A 17,036-nucleotide genomic window follows, 5' to 3' on the forward strand; every position below is an offset into this window, starting at 1 on the left:
GAGGGTGTTGTAGGGGAAGATTCGGTAGGGCCCCTGTCAGGTTTGGGACCCTGACAGAGGCCTGGCAACAAGAAAGAACGTCACGGGACCGTGCCTGCTCAGTATAGCGGCGGTGCCCTAAGAAAGTAACAGAAGCGAGATATATTGTGCTGAGTGAGAAACGAGATCAAAGCAAGAAGGAGAATACCAGTAGGAGTCGTGCTGTAAGACCAAGGCAACATCCTACTGAGGCACACAACCGGCGGCCGGAACGCCGAGGAAGTATTACTATATTCAGCTTCAGGCAATACTTCAAACCAACGGCAGGACAGTCAGCCATAGGCGGGCTGTCTCACCTAAATCACCTATGCAGACTGGGGGGGCAACCTGTGGAGAGGGGCGACTCTAGGGTCCCGGAAGAGCTCCGAGCCTACCCATCATACGGGTGCGTCCCAACCATAACACCGGGAGGGACGGAGGATTAGCAGAACATCATCTAATCGAGTTGTTGTGAGGGAACACGAGAAACAGTCACAACAGTTGTGGGGACTATACCGTAAGCACAGCAGGGGAGGACCACAACACATAGCGCTAGCAGGAAGGCACAGATTTCCACCTGCAAAGAGAACTCTGGAGGTGCCATCGGACCGGTCGGACTTGCGCAGCCTGGTGAACCGTATTCCGGACTGAGGACCCAGAGACCTTCAGTAAAGAGGTAAAGAGACTGCAACCTGGTGTCCTCGTTATTTACTGCACCGCACCACCACCACTATCTACATCTATTACTGTACGCCCCTCAGCAGGGTCACGGACCGGGTCTAGCCACCGTGACAACCCCAGAGCAGAGACTCAGAGGCCCGGTACCGGGTACCCCTCGGCCCTGCGGCAGTGGGGGCGCTACATATACACACACAATGTAACACTTACAATACATTTATTGCACAGATGTTACTCTTTTGTTTTTGTGAAATCAAAGGGCTTCCACCACTGTGCAAACTGTAGAACCTTCTTCCTCTGATCGTCAAAGTTCTCTCGCACGGCTTTTCTCCAGACTCTGGGCTCCAGATCCAGCATGCCACCGATGATTTCCTTGCCAAAATAATGTGGGAACTTGTTATGGTCTTCGATAATGTGAGCAAAACCTCCTTGTAGTCCAAAATCCACTGAGAAATAAGGCAAGCCTTTTGGAACAGATCGCCGAACATCCTTTGTAGACAGGTCTATTAGCTTCTTATTCATAGACCATTCCTCGTCAGATTCCAGAATTGCTTTCTTGAAATAAATGGGTGCCATATCTCCCACCTCCTTCGGCAGGGGAATACATTCATAGACCAGATGAAAGCGTTTTTTTAAGTTTATGTTTGTTTCCAGAAAGACGCAGTCCAGTCCGTTATCGGCAAACAGCCTGACTAATGTTTTACGGAACATCTGAATTTCATTCCATATGTCTTCATCCAGAAGCGTCGCTGCAGTGTAGTGTTGTAAAGGAACGATCAGACAATGTCCCTCCGTGAGGGAAAGGTGGTTGGGAAGACACAAATATACCTTCACTCATATAGCAATGATCAGGTGCTTTGGCAGCTCAGCATTATCAAAGCAAAACGGACATTTTTCCATTCTGGCAGCCAGTCTCCGATGCTCGGCCATGGCTTGCCGCCTCTCTCTTTCCTCTTCCTCATTTGCTCGCTCTTTCTTTGCAGCTTTTGAGACAAACATATCGTCCAGGGTGTAGTAATCCCGGTCAGTCTTCTCTCTGAGCTTGGCTGCCATTCTCAGGTATAGCTTGTTCTGGTCTTCGGCAGTTCCCATCTTTTCTCTCTTGACCAGATCTTGAAGGCTCTGATGGTCGTCATCATGGAAGTAAAGCACCCTCTCCTTGTCCACGTGTGTCTCAACCAGTTGTCTTTTTCGCCTTCCTCCCCGTGGCTCTGCAGAACCCACCATGGAGTTCACTGGCCACGCTCTACCAGATAGTTCTGCTGGTGAAAACTGACCTTCTTGCTCTTCTCCAGCTTCGGATTTCTGGGATTTTTCTCTCCTTTCTTTCTCGTAGTCTTCCAGTCGATTTCGCTTTTGCTGACAAGCTTCTTCCACTTGAGCTTTGAGTTTTGCAGCCATCTCCGTGTTCCCCATTATTTCCGCCTTTACAATCTTGGCACCGAGCTTGTTCATCTCTTCCTCACTGCGTATTTGGACAGGTTGTGGTTTTGCTTTGGGTCGTGAGGATGTTGGTGGGCTTTCTTAGTACAAGACCTTCCTAGAAGGACCAATGAGGCTGCCACAAAGCCTGAGCACCTTCAAGTCCTTCCTGGAGAACCAATGGGCTTTGCTGCAGTATCCAAGCATGTGACCCTCGATCTCCAATGAGAGATCTTACCCTGGGCATGCTCAGAAGGAGAAAAGCAGGACTTAGTCCCAAAAGCGTCTGCTCGCCGCTGCCCAGCACTGGCTTCAATGGCAGAAGCTGGAAAAGCAGCAGTAACCCTTTGCACAGAGTCAGACTGAGCGAGACGCTGGGACCGACATCTCCACTGAGCAGGCTCCACTGCGGCAGAAGAAGAATGGGAGACCGCAGCGGAGATGGGCCGAGATTCCCTTTGTGCAGAGGCGGGAACTCGACCCCTAACATATGGTACTGTAAAACAAGGTAGAAGGTGTATATAAACTTGTTGAGAATTTAAATCTCCCTCTCCCAAAACTCAGGCCCAGTGTGTAACACAACACAATGTAAGTGGCAGCAAGTGGCTGGCTGATATACGATAAACTAACAGAACTGACATAGATCCACTTAGTGGCAATTTAAATCTCCTTTTTTTTTGGGGGGGGGGGGAGACTGCAGCAAAACTCAAGCCCAGTGTATAACACAACACAATGTAAGTGGCAGATCGTGGCTGGAAGATATATGAAAAAATACAAGGACTGTAGTACAATTTCAATCTCCCTACAATGATCTCAGGACAAGTATGGCAGCAATAAAAAGGACTGCTGCACACAAAAGTGTGGACAAAAACAAGATAACTGTGCAGAAAGGAGCAACAGGATTTTTGCTTTTTGTTAAATATTAATTATTTATTGAATTATTCTGAATCTCAATTCAGTACACAGCACATTGCTTCTTGTTGACGTTACAAAAGCTATTTATGTATATAGGAGCTCAGAGCATAAGTCAACGCCTTATAAAGGGGAACACGTGGTCTGTAGAAATATATATATATATATATATATATATATATATATATATATATATATATATATATATAAACGTCTCTTAGGAGGGTGGGGGTTGGTCTTTTTGTCACGTGGGACTGTCACCTCCTGCCTCTACCATCATGGATGACAGACGAAGGAGGAACAACTGGTAGCAGCCGTGATGACCTTCAAACTTCAGACACACAGACAGATGGCTTCCATTCAGAACTTGGGAAAGAGGGGTAACTAATGCTGATCTCTACACATGGACAATCCGTTCGTAAATATTTTCATCTGTTTTATGTTTTTGCTGCAAAGTGATTTTTCTATGGACAATCAACAAACCACTATACTTTTTATGTGAATATGACGACATTTTTCTATTTAAATAAATGTGCAGAATAAGCATATTTAACATTGCCGAAGCCAGCCAGTTTTGATTTTTTGTGCTATTTTTACGTGAATTTCCTTCATTTTTGCACACGGGGAGACGACGGAAGAGAGTTCGCTAGATATTGTGCAAGTATTCATGAATTTCACTTCAAAATTTCAAGTCACAAAGATCTCAGAAGAACCTATGACTTTGTAAACGTAACAGAGACTAACAGGTGTTAGTTGAATTGACAAGTAGAAGGAGTACTACAAGTGCCGGACGTGCTGAAAATAGCCGTGGTGAAGTGAAGTCCGGAGCCCAGCAAAAGATCTACAAGCTGAGATTTCAAGGTAAGACAAATGGATTTGATTAATTCATATGCTAAATCAAGTCAGATAGAATTTGTACGTTTGTACAGATCTAGTGTAGAAATATTTTGGTTTTCTTTATTTGCAGAATGCAGGATCGCAAATTTGAAGTTAGATTCTAAGCTAGTATCTAGGAAAAAAGAAAAAGAGCAACTGAAAAATATATTACATATGGTTAATGTATTTCATGAGTTTGTTACAGAAAAGTCTAAAAAAGACAGTGTAGGAAGAATTTCTAAGGAAATGGAAATTAATGATGTTCCCAAGATTGAGTGTAATGTAAAGAGTAAGGAAGATGAAGAAGTGAAGCACGTGTCTGTTATGACCACCCAAGGTGACTTTGTGCCTCATGATGAAAAACAAGATGGAGGGCACGTAGGAGACATGACAACTGACAAAGATGATGTACAAGAAACAGATGTGGAAGGGCCACTAAAAATAGAAGACAGCTCAGAGGCCCAACTCCAAACTAAATCTAGAAAGACTTTGTTAAAATTATGTAAAATTCCTGCATATGATGACAAAAATCGATGTGTGCAGAAATTCAGAGATTTTTGAAAGTTTTGCCGATAAGTTTAATTTAACTAATATTGAGAAGAATTGGTTGTTTAAAATTTGGCTACCAGTAAGTTTCTCCAGGAAATTCTCACTAAAAATGCAGAATGAAGAATTCCATGAAGAAATGACTGATGTAGAAAGATTAAAAATTTTGATATTCTGTGGATTAAAAGAAAATTATCCAGATCTTCTAAAATTGAGGATTGGCCGGAAATAATGTACTTTTACATTCATGTCCATTTTTGAAAGGGTTTACAGACTGATCAGTATGAATTCCAATAAAAAATCAATGATACATTGTTTTGTAAACAAATTTAGATTTCTAAATCCTGTATCTCGTGTTATTGCGTCACAGAAAGATTCTTTATATGAATGTGCACAATCCCTTGAATTTTCTAGAAAACATGAGAATCTTGAAAGGAAAACAAATCATACTAAGTTTTTTAAATCAGACAGAATTATATCTCATGAGAAGCCAAGATCAAAATCTCCAAAACTGACCCAAAATCAAATCTATGAAGTACGAAGAAAATTACATATTTGCTACAAATCCTATAATGAAATGCAGAAGTCTCCCATTGAAGTTGCTCTTGTGAAAGGGTTAAAAGCTGACGGGCCAGATCTGTCTGCAAAAATGGCAGAAATTGACAGATGGAAGCAGGTGAGCAACAGCATAGGGGGTGCTCAACTGAACACTTCATTATCGCAGCTCTTCAATTTCAAAGAGTCCATAGGGTTAAAAATGACCTTGTTAAATAATAGGGATAGGCTAAAAATGTAATCAATTATATGATGTGTAGATGAGTTATACAATATATTATTTATTAATATGTAATTATTTTATACAATATAATTCTGCAGTTATATATATTAATATAGTATACAGTAAATACTGTAGCATATTTGTATAGGTATAGATAATAGTGAAAATATAATTAGAATTTATTCCAGTAATACTTAGAATTACATTAATTACATATATCAAATATATGCATATGTATAACATATTTAAATTATTTTGTTTCTGAATAAATGTGAAATTAACCTTATCTTTTATTTTTCCTTAGAGCTTTCATTTCAAAAACAGGAATTGAACAAAAAAACTTCTTACATGAATTTATGTTTTATTTACACAGGAAGCTATAATAACTGCATGATTGTATATATTTAACACTTAATAAAAAAATAATATATAACTAATAAACTAAAAACTTGTTTTGATACCCTTTGCATGGTAACATAATTTTTTCCTCCACTGCATGGTGCGACAAGCTGTGAGTTAAAAAGTTAAAATATCATATATCCTTGTTTTAGTGTAAGGAGAATGTACATTCAAACAGATTAAGTTCCAGGCCTTGTACCAGAAATAGCTGTGGAACAGATGCTCAAATTTCTTATGGATGAGTCTTATCTTTAGGTTAGGACATAGCGTTACTGTAGATAATAATATTTGGGGAATATTCAAATAAATATTAGAATACTAAATTTAATAGTATACAATGCGCATTGATTGATAATTAGGACACAATATTTTGGGTTAATATACATGTTCTTTGTGTGAAATATGTATTGTCAACTTTTATGTGAGTGACAGATGACAGATAAGCAGCTGCTAAGAATGAAGTGTAACGTAAGACTAGTGTGGTACGTGTGGTATGTGAGAGGCCTCATGACTTATGGTATGTGGAGAGAAAGAAAAAAAAAAACCTTGTGTGTATGAAAATAAGATTCAGTTAAATTACAATGTTAAGATACATTTAAATATTATTTACTGAATTATATATATATATATATATATATATATATATATATATATATATATATATATATTTCCTTAGTAATTATTATTTATTAATTTCACACATCAATAAGGTTTATCAAGATATCTACATTTAGAACATTTTCCAAATTATAACTTTATATATCTAGTGTATTTTTTATTGATTACATAAATGGATACCAATTTTCAAACAAATAAATGGCACAAGCTGATCTGACAGTTATAAAATTAATTATTTTTAATTTGGTTTTTACAAATTAATTTTTTCATAAAATAATATTTTTTGATATTAAGGGGGAAATGTGTTTTTGATCCAGATTACATCACCACATTTCATCAATACCTCTTTCACATATTTAAAAAAAAAAGAAATATTAATAAGGTATTATTGGGTACAATACAATAAGTATTATAAAAGTCATTTTTTTTCTCTAATGAAGGTTATTATATGCAAAGTTGCATAATTTCAATATTTTGGTAATCCAAGGTTATGACAACATCTAGATTATGGAAATATTAAAGGGAATGTGTTATTGAGACATAACCTCTGCATTTATCATCAACATATAAATGCCTTATTTTTATTTTTATTTTATTCTCATTTTTATTTTTCATTTTTCATTTTTTCTTCAATTTTTATTCTTAAATATATTTTTTATCTCAAGAAAAAATAAAAAATCAATATTTAATAAAGTAATGTCTAATACAAGAATATTGCTTTATCAAATATAATGATCATATGGTTTCATTATATAAGAAATGTTTCAATTCTGAGTTAAATACAACAATTCTTTCACTCATTCATTTATTCATATTCATATATATTTATCCTTATTTTGGTTCATGGCTACACATTCTTACATATTATTGGTTATAGTTTATTAATAAAGTTTTAGTAATATCAACACTTGTTACATAAAAGACACACTGATATCTATGGGTTCAAAAATAAATTACACCCATGACATAAAAATGTCCTATCACATGAAGAATATGGTTAATAATATATATTATCATTATTATTATTATTTTTTTTTTTCCAAATATAAATTCCATATTAATATAATTTAATAATTATATGGATATTATTGATTGCTATGGTAAGCTATGATATTATAAGTTAGGAAAATTACCAGATTTGGTATAGAATAGGGAATGAAGACTTCAATCAAGATACGAAAGTTACGTTAATAAAGACTTTGTATATTTTTAAATTCAATTAAAAGTTGCGAGAAGAAAAATCCGTTATCCAAAGTTTCACAAGGTAACAATGCTATGTTTTCTGAATAATAATAGACTGTGTCAAATACAATTCATGTCACCATTCACAACTACAGCATCCATCACTGACAAGTATGAGTACAATATCCTACCTGCCAACCACGGAGAGGACAATGATCCTATGACGCTAAGATGAACTGTGTTATTACGTTCCAGTGGTTTCCTATCACCTATAAGACTTCCATGAAAGCTGGTGAACAATCAGGTAATTGTCAGGACGCTACAACCCTGACATGTGTCCTGTGCACTAAAGACTGGTTATGGTGCTATGATTAGCAGGGAAGAGTCAATGAATCCCTTGCTGTGCCGACCACAGATGTCACCTGTTCCAAGACCAGTGCGGATGATATAGAAGGATTCCAGATGATTTCCAAGGCGAGCCAATGTAAGTCCAGGTTTCTAAAGGTGACACTGCACAGATATTACAGCTACATCTCATCTATGAACTTTGTTTTCTTATCAACATTTGAATTTATGGACTTTGATTGACACATGACACACAGTCTCTACAATATCTATATGCTATCATCTATTTAAAAAGAATTATAATAAAGATTGTTTAAAAAGAACCAAGGAGAAGACATCAAGATGAAGACCAGATGACATCAGATGACATCAGACCTGAGATGCTTCAAGTAGATATAGGGAAGTATAATTATATATTTTATCTGAATATTGGTCACGGCTTACCATAACATGAATTTACATATCATTATATTATTGAAAACATATAACAATATTATTATTGATATTATGAACACTAAATTATTTTGCCAAAGAAGAAAAGAAGATATTAATATATTTAATTTGAGGGTTCCAATCAATGTCTTTCACCCTCAAAAGGGGGAATTGTTAAATATTAATTATTTATTGAATTATTCTGAATCTCAATTCAGTACAGAGCACATTGCTTCTTGTTGACGTTACAAAAGCTATTTATGTATATAGGAGCTCAGAGCATAAGTCAACGCCTTATAAAGGGGAACACATGGTCTGTAGAAACATATATATAAACGTCTCTTAGGAGGGTGGGGGTTGGTCTTTTTGTCACGTGGGACTGTCACCTCCTGCCTCTACCATCATGGACGACAGACGAAGAAGGAACAACTGGTAGCAGCCGTGATGACCTTCAAACTTCAGACACACTGACAGATGGCTTCCATTCAGAACTTGGGAAAGAGGGGTAACTAATGCTGATCTCTACACATGGACAATCCGTTCGTAACTATTTTCATCTGTTTTATGTTTTTGCTGCAAAGTGATTTTTCTATGGACAATCAATAAACCACTATACTTTTTATGCGAATATGACGACATTTTTCTTTTAAGAATAACGCACCTGGTTAAGTCCTGATTTAAATAAATGTGCAGAATAAGCATATTTAACACTTAAAAAAGCAGTTGGTTTGCACAGCAGCGTACAAACAGCAATGCAGCTATCAGGGAGCCTTATAAGGCAGCCTAATAAGCTACAGAGCTGATGCACAAAAATATAGCCTCCACAGTCCCTGCAAAAAAAGGTGGTGTTGGACAGTGGAAATTGCTACAGCACAAGCAGTTTGGGGGTTAATCTTCCCTCCCTAACTATATCCCTTCTTCTGATGAAGCTGCAGCAACCTCTCCCTATGCTCAGATCGGCAGAAGTAAGATGGCGGTCGGCTTGCACGCCCCTTTATAGTCCCTGTGACGCCGCAGAAAGCAAGCCAATCACTGTCATGCCCTTCTCTAAGATGGTGGGGACTGAGACCTATGTCATCACGCTGCCCACACTCTGCGTCCTCCTTCATTGGCTGAGAAATGGTGCTGAAAGCGTCATATGAAACGCGACTTTGGCGCATAGATCGCCGACTGCATGGCCGATCCCACACTAGGATCGGGTCGGGTTTCATGAACCCGACTTTGCCGAAAGTTGGCGATTTTTGAATTCGTCTGATCCGTTTCGCTCAACCCTAGTTGTGACTACTGTATGTATCTCAATACATTAAAACGGTTTTCACCACATCCACCCGAGTGTGCCAAGTATAACTGAATATAATAGAGATAGAGAGAGATAGAGATATCTCCCTATCTCACACGCCCACCTTTCCTAGGAGTAAGAAGCACTGAACATGAGCTCCTGAATTTCCATCACTTTATACCTTGTAATGAGGCAACTAAGACAAAACCTGGAAAAACTCAACTCCGTGGAACATAAATGTGATCTGGACTGAACTGGACTTTAAATCCTCCAATTCTTCCTTTTTTTTCATAAAATTTAAAGGACAAAACAAGAATCTCCTGGAGGATACAGACTGGAAACAGCTGGCATCATACATTTGACATCCTAATACCTGGACCTATAAAAGGTAGGAGAATTCTTTAACTACAACACAACCTATAGACTTGTTACAAATTAATCTTCTTAGAAATAAGGATTATAATTAACATATAACTACCAAATGGAAAACACAAATGTAGAACAAGTAAATGAACAAAGCCCAGAGCCAGAGACACAGGAATGCTGGGGGTCAGATCTGGAGATAACACGGGGAGTGGAGCAATAAACCCAAGAAGGACTATTAGAGAGAATCCAGAGACTCTTTATGCAGATTTCACAAAGGAAGAACCAAAAAGAAAAAACAATTTATTATTCTATACAGACCAACTCTGAGCCGGACACACTGCCCTGTGCAATCGATATAAACATGTATCTAAATGCAACACTAATAATGTCCAGCGGATTAAGGGTATGTGCACACATCCGGATTTCTTGCAGAAATTTCCTGAAGAAAACCGGAAATTTTCTGCAAGAAATCCGCATTTTTCTTTTTGCGTTTTTTTTCCGTTTTTTTCGCGTTTTTTTAGCATCCTGCAAGCGTAATTAGCTTGCAGAATGCTAAAGTTTTCCAAGCGATCTGTAGCATTGCTTGGAAAACTGACTGACAGGTTGGTCACACTTGTCAAACATAGCGTTTGACAAGTGTGACCATCTTTTTACTATAAATGCTGCCTATGCAGCATCTATAGTAAAAGATAGAATGTTTAAAAATAATAAAAAAAAATAAAAAAAATGTTTATACTCACCTGCAGGCGTCCGTTCCTATAGATGCCGGTGTGGTTCAGTACCTTCCATGACGTCGCGGTCACATGACCGGTCTCGACCAATCACAAGACCACGACGTCATCGCAGGTCCTTCACCGCACACCAGCTATAGAAACCGAAGCAGCGGCATGCAGCGGAGAGGCGGGAAGACTCCGGAGGCCATCGAAGGTGAGTATATCACTATTTTTTATTTTAATTCTTTTTTTTTTTTGACCAATTATATGGTGCCCAGTCCGTGGAGGAGAGTCTCCTCTCCTCCACCCTGGGTACCAACCGCACATAATCTGCTTACTTCCCGCATGGTGTGCACAGCCCCGTGCGGGAAGTAAGCAGATCAATGCACTCCTAGGTGTGCGGAATCCCCGCAATTCCGCATTTTAATGAACATGTTGCTTTTTTTCCGCGATGCAATTTTTTTCGCGGAAAAAAAGGCTACATTTGCACAAAAAAAGCGGAATATACTGAAAATAATGGGAGGCATATGTTAGCGTTTTTATCACGTTTTTATAGCGAAAAAACGCGGAAAAAACGCGAAAAATACTGAACGTGTGCACATGGCCTAAAATTAACAGCCAAGCAGATGATGACACCAATGTGCTCACCATAAGCCTATACAACAGTGGCACAGTCATGGTGCAGGGGACTGAGGAGATTCTGCAGCAATTTGAAAATTGTTTTTCTCATATCAAAGAGCAGGCACAAACCTATAAAGGACTACAAGCCCCAGCAGCTACCTCTAATGCTCACATAGCGATTCCCAGACAGAGCCTCCTAACACCCAACACTTCACACCTCTCGCCTGATAACATCAGAGACTTCTGTCATCATTGGGCAGAAAAGTATTCACATCTAATTGAGATAAGAAGTATTCTAGGAGTGATACCTTTATTGGCTAACCAGAAAATAATATGTTATAAAAAATAGCACAGTGGCTCACCTGAAGAAGGAGCCACGGTGCTCTGAAAGCTTGCAAACATATTTTCTGGTTAGCCAATAAAAGTATCACTCCTAGAATACTTCTGTCATCATTGGGCAGAAAAGTATTCACATCGATTTTTCTGGCTAACACGGTACCACAATACAATTTGTTATTGTACATCATTATCTCAATTAGAAAGAGACTTGGTCCAACTGAAATTAGAATGTGAAAAACTCACAAAGGAATGCAAATTACCAAGCAACAAATGAACTCAAACAGGAATACTACACAGCCCTACAGAAAATAAGGGAAGAAATGTGTGAACTGAAATGTCAACACAAGGCAGCTCTACAGGAAATGGGTGAACTGAAAAAAGACAATGATAAACTCAGAAAGGAGATTACAGAATTAAATTAAAAGCCCATAGCCCTGGGCATCTGAACCAGCAGGGGGCAATGGAAACAAGCCAGAGAGCAGACAACATGGCCACCACTGAACAGAATGTAGAGACACCAAATAGCATTAAAATAATAACCAACAATATGACTGATCCTGAAACCAGAGAGATGGAAGAGAGAAAAGAACCAGCCACCAGCAAAGCCAGCATCACATACCCCCGTCAGCAGCACCGTAGCCCACCCAAGACATCACAAAATCCTGATATTGTCCTAATAATGGACTCAAATGGGAAGTACCTAAATACACAGCAGCTATTCCCAGGAAAACAGGTCCGTACAATCCGCTGTGCAAATATTGAACAGGTGACAGAGGTCATCAGTAAACCACGGTTTACCAACCCAAAGCATATTATACACACGGGTACAAACAATCTGCCAGACCAGCACCAGCAGATCGCAGAACAACTGATCAAACTGGCAAAGATGGCAAAACTAAAATTCCCGGACAGTAAAATCATTCTGTCATCGCTGCTCCCAAGAAAGGACACATCCAGGCAAACCACCCAAACCATCAATACAGAACTGACTGAAAGGATCAAGACTGTGCCAAACGTGACCCTGGCACAACACCTCTCAATAAACATCAGTCACCTGCACGATAATAAACATCTCAACAAACAAGGGGTCAGCCTCCTGGCCAAAGAGCTGAAGGACATCGTGCTAAACAGAGACCCCAGGCCTGGATTCAACAGTGGCCATAATCACACTGAAAGACCCCCAAGAACGAAAGAGCAGAAAACCCCAATGCTACCTCCTGAAGCTGGAAACAAAGCTCTTCACCCAGTGTCAGACCATCAGAGGTGGAGACCTCCACGGAGGAGACCACCGAGCCCGCACAGACACATGCAGAGCAGAGATATGGATGAGATAAAGAACCTGCTCAATGCACTGTGCAGCAGACTAATGTGACTGGATGGAACCAAGCACTTCTATAAAACAGTCAGAAATCCAGTTTGTCCCACACAGCCACTCATTACAAGGCATATACACACAAAATACACAGAAGAATGTCTTCACTTACAATCAGCAGCTGGAATATTCAGGGTCTCAACGCCTCAACCTTTGTATAAAATCAGGGTCCTTTGTTTTAGATCCAAAGACTGAAAAATATAGACATTCAGATCCTCCTGGAAACATGGACCAAAGTCGAAAACGAATCCCTGGTGCCTATTGGATACAAGGAATTCTCGGTCCATGCCCAGAAAAAACACATCAAACAGGGCAGTGCAGTGCCCCAGAGTCCTGGTCATTGCAGTAATGTTATTCTTCCACCAGGGGGAGAGATATTACGTCTGATGGCACTAAAGGAGTTCACCTTGCCAGGTATCACAAGACACACACTACACTTCACACTCCAGTCCACCAGGGGGAGCCTTGCTTTTATCTATTAGGGCACTCCTCACATAGGGTAAAACTGGTGGATTGGATAGGAAGTTGTTGTGAATTTGGTTTTTGGGCTCCCCCGGTGGTCACTGGTGGTACTGGACTTGTGTGCTTCACTTTCTCTGTTCACCTGTTTCCATCAGGATATGGGTGTATCCTATTTAGCCTTGCTGCTCAGTTATTCTAGTGCCGGCCATCAATGTAACCAGAGCCTTTCTGTTGCATGTTCCTGCTTCTAGACTACTATCAGCTAAGTTGGACTCTTGTCCTAAGTTTGTTTTGCATTTTTGTTCCAGTTCACAGTTATGTTATTTTTCTGTAGCTGGAAGCTCTTGTGGGCCGAAATTGCCACTCCGGTGTCATGAGTTGACACATGAGTCTTAAAGTAATTTCGGGATGGTATTTTAATAGGGTTTTCAGCTGACCGTGAAGTTCCCTATTGTATCTTCTTGCTATCTAGTAAGCGGACCTCGCTTTGCTGAACCTACCTTCATACTATGTATGTCTTTTCCTCTGAACTCACCGTCAATATATGTGGGGGGCTTCTGTCTCCTTTTTGGGGGAATTTCCCTAGAGGTAAGCCAGGTCTGTCTTTTCCTCTATTAGGGTTAGTTAGTCCTCCGGCTGGCGCTAGGCGTCTAGGGATAAAACGTAGGTACGCCACCCGGCCACTGTTAGTTGTGTGGTAGGTTTAGCTCACGGTCAGCTCGAGATTCCATCACCCAGGAGCTAGTCTGTAGTTTAAGTTCTCTGACGTTTCCTTGCCATTGGGAACCATGACAGTATGGCCGGCCAAGGGTTAAAACCGTTGGCAGAAGAAAGGAGAGAAAAAGAAGTCTGCAGATTTTTTTTTTTTTTTCTTCTGAGCTTGCTTTTTAGTTGACTCAGTTGCATTTCTGCTCTAATTGCAGCCTCTCTCTCTCTCTCTCCTTCTAATCCTTGAATGGCTCTGATCTCACCTGATTAAAATGGATCCTCAGAGTTTGGCTACAGGTTTGAATAATCTTGCTATGAAGGTTCAAAATTTACAGGATTTTGTTATTCATGCTCCTATATCTGAACCTAGAATTCCTATACCAGAATTTTTCTCCGGGGATAGATCTCGTTTCCTGAATTTCAAAAATAATTGTAAATTATTTCTTTCCCTGAGATCTCGCTCCGCTGGAGATCCCGCACAGCAGGTTAAGATAGTAATTTCCTTGCTGCGGGGTGACCCTCAAAACTGGGCATTTGCATTGGCACCCGGGGATCCTGCGTTGCTCAATGTGGATGCGTTTTTTCTGGCTTTGGGGTTGCTTTATGAGGAACCTAACTTAGAGATTCAGGCTGAAAAAGCCTTGATGGCCCTATCTCAAGGGCAAGATGAAGCTGAAATATACTGCCAAAAATTTCGTAAATGGTCTGTGCTTACTCAGTGGAATGAGTGCGCCCTGGCGGCGAATTTCAGAGAGGGTCTCTCTGATGCCATTAAAGATGTTATGGTGGGGTTCCCTGCACCTACAGGTCTGAATGAGTCCATGACAATGGCTATTCGGATTGATCGGCGTTTGCGGGAGCGCAAACCTGTGCACCATTTGGCGGTGTCTTCTGAGAAGGCTCCAGAAAATATGCAATGTGATAGAATTCTGTCCAGAAGCGAACGGCAGAATTTTAGGCGAAAGAATGGGTTGTGCTTCTATTGTGGTGATTCAACTCATGTTATATCAGCATGCTCTAAACGTACAAAAAAGGTTGATAAGTCTATTTCAATTTGCACTTTACAGTCTAAGTTTATTCTGTCTGTGACCTTGATTTGTTCATTATCGTCAATTACCGCGGATGCCTATGTCGACTCTGGCGCCGCTTTGAGTCTAATGGATTGGTCCTTTGCCAGGCGCTGTGGGTTTGATCTAGAGCCTCTGGAAGTTCCTATACCTCTGAAGGGTATTGACTCTACACCATTGGCTAGTAATAAACCACAATACTGGACACAAGTGACTATGCGTATGAATCCAGACCATCAGGAGATGATTCGCTTCCTTGTGTTGTACAATCTACATGACGTTTTGGTGCTCGGATTACCATGGTTACAATCTCATAACCCAGTCCTTGACTGGAAAGCTATGTCTGTGTTAAACTGGGGATGTCAGGGGGCTCATGGGGACGTACCTTTGGTTTCCATTTCGTCATCTATTCCCTCTGAGATTCCGGAATTTTTGTCTGATTATCGTGATGTTTTTGAGGAGCCTAAGCTTGGTTCACTACCTCCTCACAGAGATTGCGATTGTACCATAGATCTGATTCCGGGCAGTAAATTTCCAAAGGGTCGTTTATTTAATCTATCTGTACCTGAACATGCTGCTATGCGAGAATATATTAAGGAGTCCCTGGAAAAGGGACATATTCGTCCTTCTTCATCTCCCTTAGGAGCCGGTTTTTTCTTTGTATCTAAAAAAGATGGCTCTTTGAGGCCGTGTATTGATTATCGACTCTTGAATAAAATTACAGTCAAATATCAGTATCCTCTGCCACTGCTGACTGATTTGTTTGCTCGAATAAAAGGGGCTAAGTGGTTCTCTAAGATTGATCTCCGTGGGGCGTATAATTTGGTGCGAATTAAGCAGGGGGATGAGTGGAAAACCGCATTTAATACGCCCGAGGGCCATTTTGAGTATTTAGTAATGCCTTTTGGTCTTTCAAATGCCCCTTCAGTCTTTCAGTCCTTTATGCATGACATTTTCCGTGAATATTTGGATAAATTTATGATCGTGTATCTGGATGATGTTTTGATTTTTTCGGATGACTGGGATTCTCATGTCCAACAGGTCAGGAGGGTTTTTCAGGTTTTGCGGGCTAATTCCTTGTGTGTGAAGGGTTCTAAGTGTATTTTTGGGGTTCAAAAGGTTTCTTTTTTGGGGTACATTTTTTCCCCCTCTTCCATTGAGATGGATCCTGTCAAGGTTCGGGCTATTTGTGATTGGACGCAACCTTCTTCTCTTAAGAGCCTTCAGAAATTTTTGGGCTTTGCTAATTTTTTATCGTCGATTTATAACTGGTTTTTCTGATGTTGCTAAACCTTTGACTGATTTGACCAAAAAGGGTGCTGATGTTGCTGATTGGTCCCCTGCTGCTGTGGAGGCCTTTCGGGAGCTTAAGCGCCGCTTTTCTTCCGCCCCTGTGTTGCGTCAGCCTGATGTTACTCTTCCTTTTCAGGTTGAGGTCGATGCTTCCGAGATCGGAGCTGGGGCGGTCTTGTCGCAGAAAAGTTACGACTGCTCCGTGATGAGACCTTGTGCGTTCTTTTCTCGAAAATTTTCGCCCGCCGAGCGAAATTATGATATTGGTAATCGGGAGCTTTTGGCTATGAAGTGGGCTTTTGAGGAGTGGCGTCATTGGCTTGAGGGGGCTAGACATCAAGTGGTGGTATTGACCGATCACAAGAATTTGATTTATCTTGAGTCTGCCAGGCGCCTGAATCCTAGACAGGCGCGCTGGTCGTTGTTTTTCTCTCGGTTTAATTTTGTGGTCTCATACTTACCAGGTTCTAAAAATGTGAAGGCGGATGCCCTTTCTAGGAGTTTTGAGCCTGATTCCCCTGGTGATTCTGAACCTACGGGTATCCTTAAGGATGGGGTGATATTATCTGCTGTTTCCCCAGACCTGCGACGGGCTTTGCAGGAGTTTCAG

General features: G+C 40.2%; 1 pseudogene; it reads right to left on the reverse strand.

Annotated features, from left to right (window-relative positions):
• Positions 1 to 887: 887 nt before the first annotated feature.
• On the reverse strand, positions 888 to 3,307 carry LOC143817788 (CWF19-like protein 2 pseudogene; annotated as a pseudogene).
• Between the last annotated feature and the right edge of the window lie 13,729 nt (positions 3,308 to 17,036).

This window comes from Ranitomeya variabilis, chromosome 3 (assembly GCF_051348905.1).
Source record: "Ranitomeya variabilis isolate aRanVar5 chromosome 3, aRanVar5.hap1, whole genome shotgun sequence".
NCBI lineage: Eukaryota > Metazoa > Chordata > Amphibia > Anura > Dendrobatidae > Ranitomeya > Ranitomeya variabilis.